This window comes from Chanodichthys erythropterus, chromosome 10 (genome assembly GCF_024489055.1).
Source record: "Chanodichthys erythropterus isolate Z2021 chromosome 10, ASM2448905v1, whole genome shotgun sequence".
Taxonomy (NCBI): Eukaryota; Metazoa; Chordata; class Actinopteri; order Cypriniformes; family Xenocyprididae; genus Chanodichthys; species Chanodichthys erythropterus.
Window position 1 is genome coordinate 46859134 of NC_090230.1, and position 13302 is coordinate 46872435.

Sequence of the window (13302 nt, forward strand, 5' to 3'; positions counted from 1 at the left end):
AAGATCTGTAAAGCTTATTTGGATTGTACAAAATTATCTTTAAAAATTCTGAAAATTGACCTTTTTTTTTTTTTTTTTTTTAGATTTTTTCATTTTTTCTTAAACAACAAATCCAGTTGTAGCCTTTATAAATATTAATTACATTAAATATTATAACACGCACATAAGTAATTACTCTGAAATTGAAATTCAAAACAATGTGTTAAATGAAGCAATGCAAAATGTGAGCTTCTGAGGTAAATATTTAAACAGGGCCTTGACACTCAGGAACAGCCTTCATGCATGTCCAGATCACACACTGCCAAGACTTCAGCTCTCACATCCAATCTGAAACAGACAGCGACTTTCAAGATGATGAGTATAATGTGGAATCACAAAAGCAAAACAAGACCATATTATGACATTGTTGATAATAACAAGTAGGCTATAACGTCATCTTGTAAAGTAGCTGTCTATTTTTTCTGTGCATTTGTGCTGCATTACCTTATAGAAATAAATTATATTATTATCAGAATTATTTTATCTGACTGCTTTTGAAATTGTTTTAAATTAGGCTACATAATGTTGTTTGAGTATGTGTTATGTTTGACAAATTTCAGGGTTTTGTGCTGCAATATCCTGCCTTGTTAAACTTTAAATAAAACGAAACTAAACTATAATTTCCTATCATAATTATAATATTTTAAACAAAAATAACATTCTTTAAGTAGCTGCTGGCATGAAGACTGTCATCAAAACAAAGCTCCAAAGATTTATATTAAAAAGAATATTTTATTAACATTTCGAAATAATCTATTAAACAGCTGCAATTTGAGGAGCGTGTACTAATATTTTCAGTTCCATTCGCTTGCGCGTTGTCTCAAGGACACGCCCACAATAGCAGGATATCATGAATATTCGCGTAAGCGCCACCCAGTGGAACAGAATATTTCAGAAACCGAATATATTGTAACACCGGCCTCGGGTCTCTCACGGAGGAGCTCCGGAGGCATAAAAGGAGGAGCGACATCAGTGAAGGACGAGAGAGGACCAGCCCTGGACTTTATTTTATGGTTTATTATGTTTGTGTGGCCGGCAGACGTCCGCGAGGGTCTGCCGGCATTACATTCGTTTTGTTCTTTGTTTATTTTGAATTAAAGTTTTTGTTGAACGTTCGCCGGTTCCCGCCTCCTTCTTCCCACATTTACAAACTGCGTTACACCTATATTGTGATTGTATATTACAAACTTTGTTCAATGATTCCACTGTGTCTGTGGTATTCTCTCTGCTACTGCAGTACTTTTACAGAGATGTATTTACTGTACATGTGAAACCTGTATCACCTATTTTGTTCTGCAGTATTTAATGATTGTACGAACAATGACACAGTGAAACTCTCGGTTGCTTGTGTGTTAGTGATCTATAGTTATGTAACAATGGTATTTCACAGTAAATTTGTGTTTTGAACCAATGATTGTGCAAGTGCAAGATTGCTTTAAAGATGTGAATGCACAATGCAATGTTTTGAACATTAGACAGTCTGTTACAAGTGATAACCGTTTTGAATTTTGTGTCTAGAGTTTTGAAAAATGACATCAAGTTCTGAAAATAGTAGCAAAGTGATTGTAAAAAACTGTAAAAAAAATAATAATAAAAAAAATGATAAAATATTGGGCTACATCCATGGATATTGTAGTCTTATTGGTTCATGCTCCACGCTAATTGGTGACAATGAATCTCATTAACCTGAAACTTTCATGATTTACAGTAAATATGGAAGATTGTTTTTCTGTTTCCATACAACTATGCATTAAGAGTAATGCAACAGTTACTTATCATTTTGAGCAGCTGTATCAATTGATAGTTAGATCATTGTAAGGAAATGAATAGACACTCATTTGAAATGTAATTTGTGAATTGCCTTTTGAAATAGTAGTAATTTGATGTTAAGTTTTGTCATATTGAACAGGTGATTATTGTTGAATGAACAAATGATCTAAGTTTTATGTGTATTGTATCCAAGCAATTGAGAAAAGGGTTAGAGTTTTGATAAATGTGCATTTTGATCATTGGTTGTGAGTTTTGTGTCTAGAGTTGTGAAAAATGACATCAAGGTTCTGAAAATAGTAGCAAAGTGATTGTAAAAAACTGTAAAGCTGCTGTCTGCAACTTTTTTGTGTGTTCAAAATGTACAAAATTTATATAATGAGCGAGTACGCCATGAATGCATTTTCCAAACCCTTTTTTGTCTTATCCTGAATCACAGAATTATCTCTGGCAGTCTGTACAATCCCAATATATACCTTCACATCAGTGATTCCACACATAAGTCATCCATACTGTCTGCACTGATGAACGATGTTTGCTTTTCCACCTGTCTCTGATGAAAGTCTGGATGGTCTTGCATGATTATTTGTCAGTTGTTACATGTACATGTACCTGTTCCTTGTTCTGCTCTTCCAATTGAAATTCCTCCACTTAGATCCATGTTTCTGCCTGCCATTCTTTGATTCCCTCATTACACATACAGATGTGATAAGCCTCTTAAACTATAACACAAACCTGCTCCACTTTCCTCTTTGGCCCGCTGTTTGAAAGTATATTTTTGACTAGTGATGGGACATTTGAACTGAGGCTTCGGAGCTTGTGTCGAGCATAAATGGGCGTGCCAGATGAAGCGTCGATTCGAGGCTTGTGTTGGCAATGTAGAAATCACGTGACCGATGACAAACGAGGCCTCGGTTTGTGTGGAATACGTCATCGGTTCGGTTTGAGTGTCGCTTCCAGATAAAGGGGGTTCGAAACACATGCCACCTTGTGGGTGTTTCAGGAGTAGTAGAACCAGAAGTAGTAGTAGAGTGTCGGAGAGTCAGAGTTAAAGAGTTGTGTCATTGTTGTTATTGTATTATTAGAGCTATATTATTACATTATATTAGGTTATATATGGTATAATTTATGAATAATTAATTATCTGTGTGTGTGTGTGTGTGTGTGTGTGTGTGTGTGTGTGTGTGTGTGTGTGTGTGTGTGTCTGAGCCAGTTGTCTCTGCACAACCAGGCAATGCACAAATGTCTGTTCAGGTCATAGGCTCAGGATTAATTTTTGTCTGCTATTTCTTTGCACAGTAGCTAGGTGTCACTAGTGAGCAATGCTGAATGAAGCTTCGGGTAGTGAACCTTTTGGTGAAGCAATGGGTTGCGAACAGTGCCCAAGGAAGTCGACCGGAAGTTGAAGTCGGCCGGGAGCCGCCATCTTGTAGCAGAACTTCACTTGCGTTAGCATCCCCAATGACTTCCATTCATTTTGGCGTCACTTTGACAGTGAATAACTTTACATCTGAGGCGTTTAAAGACTCCATTTGTCCATTATTTATTTCTAAAGATACACGACAATGTATAAAGGGCTCCATTACCTTCTATGTTACATTATGGCCCCGTAGAAACAGTTTTTGTAAAAAATAGGCTAATGATTGCGTCATAACCACTCGACTCTCTGTCGCACAGTAAAGAAATTACCGTACAGTCAGGAGGAGAAGCTCGCAGGCAATAGTATGCATTAACTTAATATGGCGTACTGGCGTTACATTTTAAAATACTATACAAAATAATTAATCAGAATACTTACTCCTGCTCACTCACGCAAAAGAACTCCTCGCTCAAGCTCGCCGTCTCTGCAAGATTAACGATGGCAGTTTGCACGCACAGCTACTAGAAGATTTACATCTGTCAGACAGGTTGCTGACGTCATCAAGCTTAGTGTGAGTCTGCGCGTCAGAAACGGAAGTGCTAAAAATCGCTAAAAATGGGCTTCACTTGTCTCAATTGAGTTCCAATGGTCGCTGTGTCCATTTATTTTACTGTCTATGGTTGCGAAGCCTCAGTGCTTCATGAGGCTTCATTTGCCCATCACTACTTTTGACCTTCATTACATAGAACATTTTCATTACACTTTTTACAAAAAGGCATTTTGTTTATCATCACTACATTTTTATCACAAGCATATGAATTAAAATCAGCCTGTCTCCACACACACTCTCAGAAAAAAAGTACATAATTGTACCTTTAGGGGTACAATGGTACAAAGGTACAAGTTTACATGGTACAAAGGTACACATGCTGTGAGCCAAAGTTGATCAATTTAGGTTTACAATGCTTTGGGAAGCACATTCATAATGGTTGTGTTCTCTCATTGTGAATTGGCCAGATTCATTGGTGACATCCAGCATTAACTGGTGATATAGATGTTATATTATTTTTTTATTAGTGATGTGACGTTTGACACCGAAGCTTCGAAGCTTGTATAAAAAAAAAAAACGAAACATCTCACAGTGAAGCACTGTATCGAAGCTTGATTCGTTTTGCGAATAACCACGTGATCGGTGACGTCCGAAGCTTCGTTTTCGCACACGACCACGTGACTGCTTCGTAATCTGATTCACATAATCGGTGCGTTCCAAACGGGATATATCGCCCTCCGAAGGGCACTTCGGAGTGAAAATAATCATGGCCGCCATATTGAAGGGTTGTTCCAAACCAAAGTACTCAAAACTGGCCACTTCAAAGGGCCCTTCGGAATGAAGGATTTCGAAGGGAACAACTGATGGACACTTCGGGCCCCCATGATCCTTTGCACAGGGAAGTTGTTTGACGTCACAGAATGGGTACAGGAGGCTCAGAGATCGATTTTAACTATAAAGGTATGTATAATATTTTTCTGTACTACTGTAATATTTATACAAGTTAGATTTGGTACATTATTATGGTCAAAATGACATTGTACTTCAAAAAAAAAAAAAAAACTTTACGGCTCATTTATCAGTACATTCAAATGTTTCAAATACATAGATACAATATAGCCTACATGCGGTAAACCTAAAATAAATAAATAAATAAATAATAACGTTAAACAAAAGGCGCAGCTTGCACAATTTATCATCCTTGATTGTCTCGTTAAGATGACGCTGAAGGGCGTTCCAGAAGAACAGTTTTTTTTACCCCTACACCCTTCATCCCTTCGAAGCTCTCACTCCGGAGGGTAAACCCTCTGAAGGGATTAGGGCATAGGGATGAGCCCTTCCGAATGGAACGCAGGGAAGGTGAACGCTTGCGCAAATGTGAAGTGTCATTCGTATTTTAGCAAAAGAATATGCCATAATACGAATAAATATTTACATGTGCTCAGTTATTTATTCCCAGGTCATACTTCATTCTATGACAATCATTTATTTTGATAATAGGCTATATGCCAAAGCTTGCCTATTTCTCCCGAAATTTTATTCAGACTCATTTATTCAAATTGTGTAAGTAAAATGACACGTGAAAGACTTTATGTATAATAATAATTTACATCGTTTTATACGCTTTACATAGCACAAACTGATTTATTAGGCCCTACATGAAACAGTCCAAAAATAGCTGCGCCGTCTGGGAAGCAAAGGCAGTTTTTTCCACCTTTTGACCACAAGATGTCGTTAGTGTGCACCGTGTTGAAAAGCTTCGAGTAATGAACCTTTTTACGATACACTTGAGGGGAAAGCATCGGTGCTTCACAAAGCTTCATTTCGCCATCACTATTCTTTATAGTAAATCTGTTACCGCTTTGCTTGAGATTGAGCAGAGCTTTTATAATCTGAAGGGGCTTTTTTTATGAAACACACACATACATCAAGGATCAGCATATGAACCTCAACAATGGTGACAATCAAACAAAGTGCTTAATGTTGCAGTGCATGATGGGAGCCACCAATCAAAACTCATCCATGGCTCCATTCATGCATTTGTAACAGACAAACAGGCAGGATAATAACGCTTAGAATTGTCACAGGGTGAATCAAGACTTTGCGGTGAGGTGGTGTGAGTGAAAGTCCTTTATAGTCCTGTTAAGGTGCTGCAGCTGGGTGTAGTGATTAGTAATTAGTGTGGAGTGTGTGCAGGTGACTGGCAGGGGGGATTATGGGAAGTGTAGTCCAGGAACTGACGGTGCTCATGACAGAAACATTCCATAAAACATTAATTAACACCTTTTTTTCTCTCTTTCCTTCAATGATTCTGCTTAACATCAGGTGTCACCACTAATTTGTCAATCATCACTCAATCATCAATCAATTATCTCATTAACTTTAACACTGCTTCAGTGTTACTTTTTAACACCCGGCAAGATGGACTCATATGGAATGTTTAAAAATGTATTTAAAATGAAATGTTGTAAAATGTGAAAATGAAAAGGATTTAATAAATTCTGATTTTAATTCAGTGTGTGTGTGTGTGTGTGTGTGTGTGTGTGTGTAAAATATATATATATATATATATATATATATATATATATATATATATATATATATATATATATATATATATATAATCATTATAGTCAACGATTGTATGCTGTCAGAGCCAATTTTGTACTCTTTTTGAAGGGTCAATTTTTGTACTGTTAAACAAAGGTACAAAACTGGTCTCTTAAGGTACAAATCACAAGGGTACAAATTTGTACTTTTGAACCAGTGTACCCCTAAAGGTACAATTATGTACTTTTTTTCTGAGAGTGCACACACACACACACACACACACACACACACACACACTGATGCCATTTGACCAATGATATGACAAGACATTTCATTTGTCTAATTAGGTTTACTAATATTTTTTATTTCATTTATAATTTTTTTGTGATTTGTATAGCTTGAAAAGTGCTAAATGTCTTTAAAATAAATTAATCTAATAACATAAATTGTTTAAATCTAATGCAGTGCCATTCATACATTTTTACGTGACTGTAGATGTAATATGAACAAACAATGAGTACCTGTGTGAGAATTTGCAAGTGTTTAATGCAAAAGGATCTTTGCTTAGACATAAAATTTTGATAGCATAGGAAATATCATCTGTTAAAAACTAGAAGTTTGCCTGAAATGAAATGCTATAGATGAAGAAACATCTGCAGTCAAAGCATGAATGTGTAAGATCACACCCAGTTTCAGTGAAAGATGCCAAGCTTAAAATTCAAGATCAAGCTTAAAATTTCACATACACAATGGTATATCATATTTTAACATTCACCAACTTACTAAGATGACACGACTCAAAGAACCTGGCTGCAACCTTTCAGGCACTGTAAAAAATGATTGCAATTGTAACAGTAAAAGACTAAAAATGCTAAAAACCTGTTAATTTTGATAAACAGCACGTTCCCTTACTATATAAAGTTAGAGTTAGAGTTCCCTGTGTGACATTTCACGTGATGTTTTTCATTTAAATAAATATGTTCCTTCTTATTGTCAGTTATGTACATTTGGGTTTATTGTTATTATGTTGTTAAACGAATGTCTATTGCATTATTTTAGTGTCATGTGTGTTACCATGATGGTGATGTTTGTATTTGTGTGCATGACACTGTGTGCACCTTCTATACTGAATATTAGTATTTACCTCAGCCTGTGGAAAAGTTACTTTGATGAGCTTTGATTCTTCATGTGGCTTTCTTATCATGTATTATTATAGTGGTTGTCAGTATTGTTCTGTTAATGCTTTTACTGTATTTATTTATTTATTTATTTACAGAATTATTCTGGTAACCACAACTGCCAGTTTTATTCTGTAAAAAAAATTTTTTTTTTTTTTTACAGTGCTTTCAACCACATACAAACCTCATTTCCAGAAAAGTTGGGACATTTTGTTAAATGCAATAAAATCAAGAATCTGTGATTTGTTCATTCTCTTGAACCTCTATTTAACTCACAAAAGTAAAAAGAAAAGATTACCAAAGTTTTCATTGAACAACTTTATTGTAGTTTAAGTATAAACAAATTTTGATTCGCTAATGAAAGTTTGGATGGTCCCTTTCGTCTTTGGGACTGAGAACTCAATGTCTGTTTTTTTCCAAACACAAGCTAAAACATTGACTTATCTGACAGCACACATTTCCACTGTCTTTTAGACCATCTGAGATGAGCTCGGGCCCAGAGAATCAGCAGCATCTCTGCATAGAATCCATGTATAGCTTTCTCCTTGTGTAACAGAGATGTCCCAACTTTTCTGGAAATGGGGTTTGTATTATGTTAGCACATGTGAGAATGTGTTGTTCATCAAGTGATTGATTCAACCTGGATGTTTAATGTGTGGTGTTTGTAATGCAATGAATTAATTAAGTTTTTATTCTAATATTGTAGCTTATCCAAGTAGAAAGAAGAAGTGTTGTTTTATAGAATCATGCTGTGATCCTGATGGTTTCAACATTTAATAGATTATGATCTGTAACTCTAATTTCCTCTTTTGTTATCTACAGCCAATAGATGGTGATTGCAGAGGCATAACACAAATCTATTGGCTCCATACACTGTGTTTACCACATCGTGCCACAACAGCTAAGGTGTCCAGTGTTGGGAAATCTACTAAAATGTAGTGAGCTAAGCTAGCAGTTACTCTACATTAAATGTAGAGTTTGAACAAGTTTGAAGTCAAGAAAGTGAATCCATCCATCATAAATGTACTCCACACGGCTCCGGGGGTTAATAAAGGCCTTCTGAAGCGAAGCAATAAAAGTAAAATAAAAAGCTTCCACTAGAACTGTGAAAGGCGTTACACTTTCTTTGTAAATGGAATACGGAAGGCAGTCTGGAAAAAGCTAGATATTTTACTTTATAACTTGTTAAACATGGATATTTTTCTTACACAAACGCATCGCTTCTCTTCGGAAGGCCTTTATAAACCCCCGGAGCCGCAGATGGAAACACTTTCTTGAGCTTCATACTCATTGGTCCCGTTCACTGCCATTATAAAGCTTTGATGCGTCAGGATATTTATTAATTATTAAATATCTTTCAGGTATTTATTTTTTTATTAATTGTTAATATCATCAGAAAGAAGAAAGTCATATACACTTAGGATGGCTTGAGGGTGAGTAAATCTTGGGGTAATATTCATTTTAAAGTGATCTAATCCTTTAACCTCTTATCCCGCACCGGCCCGTGGTGGGCCATTTGCCACAGCGCTCTTATGGAAATGGTGAACAGACACTAAAGGTTCCGTTTGTCGAGGGAGAGACTGTGTTTGACTGGTAAGTACGGTGGCCGAGAGAGCTCAACGCGCTGCAAATAAAGAAAACATCTTCATCAGTTTGACAACACACGCGCTGCAAACTCCACAACACTTAGAAATAGTGAAACGCGCTGCAAATAAAGAAAACATCTTCATCAGTTTGACAACACATATGCGCTGCAAACTCCACAACACTTACAAAAAGAAAAACGCGCTGCAAATAAAGAAAACATCTTCATCAGTTTGACAACACATATGCGCTGCAAACTCCACAACACTTACAAATGGTGAAACGCGCTGCAAATAAAGAAAACATGTGGAGTTTGCAGCGCGTGTGTTGTCAAACTGATGAAGATGTTTTCTTTATTTGCAGCGCGTTTTTCTTTTTGTAAGTGTTGTGGAGTTTGCAGCGCATATGTGTTGTCAAACTGATGAAGATGTTTTCTTTATTTGCAGCGCGTTTTTCTTTTTGTAAGTGTTGTGGAGTTTGCAGCGCATGTGTTGTCAAACTGATGAAGATGTTTTCTCATTTGCAGCGCGTTGAGCTCTCTCGGCCACCGTAGGTAAGCTCCTATATATTTTTACAAGGCTAAAACATTTTTCTTGATATAATTAATATTTAGAAGTGGGAAAACTCAGCAACTAAGCAAATAAGCTGTTATTTGACAAAACATATAGAAAGTGCGTCTTGCATTTACAACGCTGTGTTCGCAACAAGCATGCAAACTCAAATAAAATTACGCAGTAAATCTGCATTTTGATGTTGTTAAATGTATATTATTACAAATAAAACAACTACGTATGGGTAAAAACACTGGTTTCATCGTTTCAGATTATGAAATGGATCACCAGCAGACCCTGGCACAGACGGGCTCACACAAGACCACATATCCAAGTGATGCACAGCAGTGAAATAATATATATGTGGTGGATTTGGACACTGTTCTAAACTGTAATGACTACATTTGATAAGTTATAGAGTTTTGTGTCTCCTGAAAGGAAAATGAAACTGGTGTAAAATAAAAGTATAGTTGGTCTCATTCTTTTATCCCATTTTTCATTTTTCATTTTACTTGTTCAGAGACAAAAGATAAAATGAAGAAAACCAATCAAGTGCTAAATTATATCAAAAATAGGATTTTTAGCAAAGGACACTCATAGACGCTAAAAAATAATTTTACCTCCCTGCAGTTATATTTGAATATTTTATATTTACAATATGACAGAGTCAAAATTCTTTTTTCTGGTGTATTCTGCTACCTAGTGGAATCAAACAAAACAAACAATTGGTCAATAGAGCAAGCACCAAGCAGAACCTAAATTACAGCTTTTCAAAGACAAAGACAAAAAGCGCCTATTTTTTAATATATAAATATTATAATCTTTTAAACACATTCAACATTATTTTGCAAGTATTGCAAGCTGATCATGTTATTTTACGAAGTTCTCTGTACAATGACTCCAACATTTTCCATTTCTTCCACTGTATGTGTGTAGTGTGAACATTTAAACTCGGGCATGTCAAATTCAGGCGGAAATACAAAAATATGCACTTGGGTGGATGAGACTAAACAAAATGTTATAGGAACTTCAATTTTTCTGATATCAACTTCAAATTTTGAACACAGCTTGGTTAGACATATGGCTTTGAATTTACATAAATTTTAAAGTAAAACATGTTTTGTAAAATATATACTTTACATAAAATATAAAATGTTTAATACAGTAGCATTTTATTTACAGTAAATTTAAACTTTTATAACTTTTTCATACTTTAATTTTTTGAAGAGCTTTCACTTCAGCTACAATCTACTGAGTGTCTTCTTTAAAACAAGACCAATCTCAGATCTCTATTCCATTCTTGAATTATAACCATTTAAGTTTGGATAATGCATTTTCATATAATTACTCAAAAAGGGAGGCGCTTGTTAAGGTGTTAAGTGAAAACTATGTTAACCCTGAAATTAGAGAAACTCTGGGTTTTCTAGAATGGGAGGTAAGTCAAACCTGAGACAGCAGGGATGCATGTGTTTGATCAAAGATACAATAAAAAGAGTAATATTATTATAATTTAACAAAACAACTTTCACTTTTAATACATTTTGAAAAGTAATTTATTCCTGTGATGCAGCTGAATTTTCAGCATCATTACTTCAGTCTTCAGTGTCACATATGATCCTTCAGAAATCATTCTGATATGCCAGTTTGATGCTCAAGTAACATTTATTATCATCAATGATAATTTAAACATTGGACAACAGGATTCTTTGATAAACAGAAAGTTCAAAATAAGAGTATTTATTTGAAATAGAAATATTTTGTAACAATTTATGTCCCTTTTGAATTCAATGCATCCTTGCTAAATACAAATATTAACTTCTTTCCAAAAACAAAAAAACTTGCTCACCACAAACTTTTGAAGGATTTTGACATAACTTAAACCTATAAACAAACCACTTTGCAAAATATTTCTTTATTTAGTAAGACCGTCAGATAATCCATGATTTCAACATAAAGTCTCACTACAATTGCAAAATCATATTCAGCAACTGTGACAATCCAAACACCTTACAGCTGTTAATGCCAACAATGTCCACAGCAAGTCAGATCAATAGCAAACTGTAAAACAAGAACAAAAATCTAACAGTTTGATGATGCTGAGGACGAATTAAATGCTATCAAAAAAAAAAAAAAAAAAGTGCTAAATGAATCAGTCTGTGATGTTGGCGCGGTATTAAACCCAATAGAGCTTAATGGCCATTTTTATATCTTCTCAACACATTGTCTTCCTGAAAGAGTGTGCTTAAAAAAATAAAAATACAACTAATATGGGTTAATGACCTGGGTTCAGGTTGACGTATGTAGGCTATACACTCTTAGAAAAAAAGGTTCTTTGGGGTTCTATAGAACCCTAGGGTTCTTTAACCAACTTTATAGAACCCTTTCTGCCAAAAAGGAGAAAGAACCAAAGGGTTCTTTGGGCTAAATGTGCTTTATTATTAGTGCTTTATTTAAATTATTACACTATTTAACATTATATTTGTGTTTTTACTTCAATTTTACTTAGGCACACCTTTCATTCTGAAGAAAACAAACTTATATACATTTTCAAGTTTAATAGGTTTATTAGAAAATAATAATTGCCGCATTATCCTGTAATGAAAAAAAAAATCTAATTGTTTCTGGATCTAGGCGCTAGGGGCAGAATTCTGCCATCTGCAGGTTAAAGAAAATCCTGTAGGAATGACTTAGATTCTGAAAGTCAATTCTTACAACTCAACCCTCCAAACAAATGCATTAAATGATCTTCGACATAAACAGCAAATAACTTGCATGTGTATGCGCTGATCAGTTCTGAACTGTCTGCACGCGCAGTGTCGGATTTCAGCCGCGCGAGTCGTGCGCGAGTAATTAGAATGCGCGTGAACGCAGCATTTTAAACTTCAACCGTTACGGACGTCCATTTGAGCTCAGCGCTCGAGAGGACGACGATTAAATTGGTAAGTGAGAAAATAATATCTCTTACGTTATTTTAATGACATTTGCCTAAATTCCTGATATTTTTACACACCTTACATGTTTTTTTTGTTTTTTTTCAAGAATCAAAAAGAAAAAATGTGGTTTACGGTGCTGTTGGGGCCTGCGCTATTCTCCGCCAGGAGGTTTGTCATTTCTTACATGAATTCCTAAAATCTCTGTTAAAAAACGGTTGTGGACTGTTCAATAAAGGTGGCGAGAGTTCATGTTATATCCTAATACACTTTTCTTTGTACTGTAGATTGTATTAGAAAACGATGTTTCAGGAGCAGTCAAATCACTGTACACCCAGACTGTTATAAACATGAATTCAAGAGAAACCCCGAAGAACAAAGAGAGGAGCTGATGAAGATGTTTCTTCTGTGGATATAGCTGTTAGTATTTGGTGTTTGCAGTTATAGCACACTTTTTTTTTTCTGAATTAATTGAAGGCCTAATTTATGCTAAACACTGTATTTGGTTCTTGAAGATGCATTAGGAAGATGAAGAAAAGACCTTCAACTGCAAACCAATGACACAAAAATGTACATTATTTTTACTCACAGTACCAACTTTGGGAAACCTGTAAATCTGCTAAACTGAAGTGGCTTATATTTGTTTTCTATTTTCCATGTTTAATGCAATAATTAATAATAATAAATAAATATTTCTGTTTGCACTCTCACTGCAGAAATGGACTCTGGAGTGCAGCATTACTTCAATAAGATGAAAATAACACACCTGTATGATTCAAGTAAGTTTTAAGAT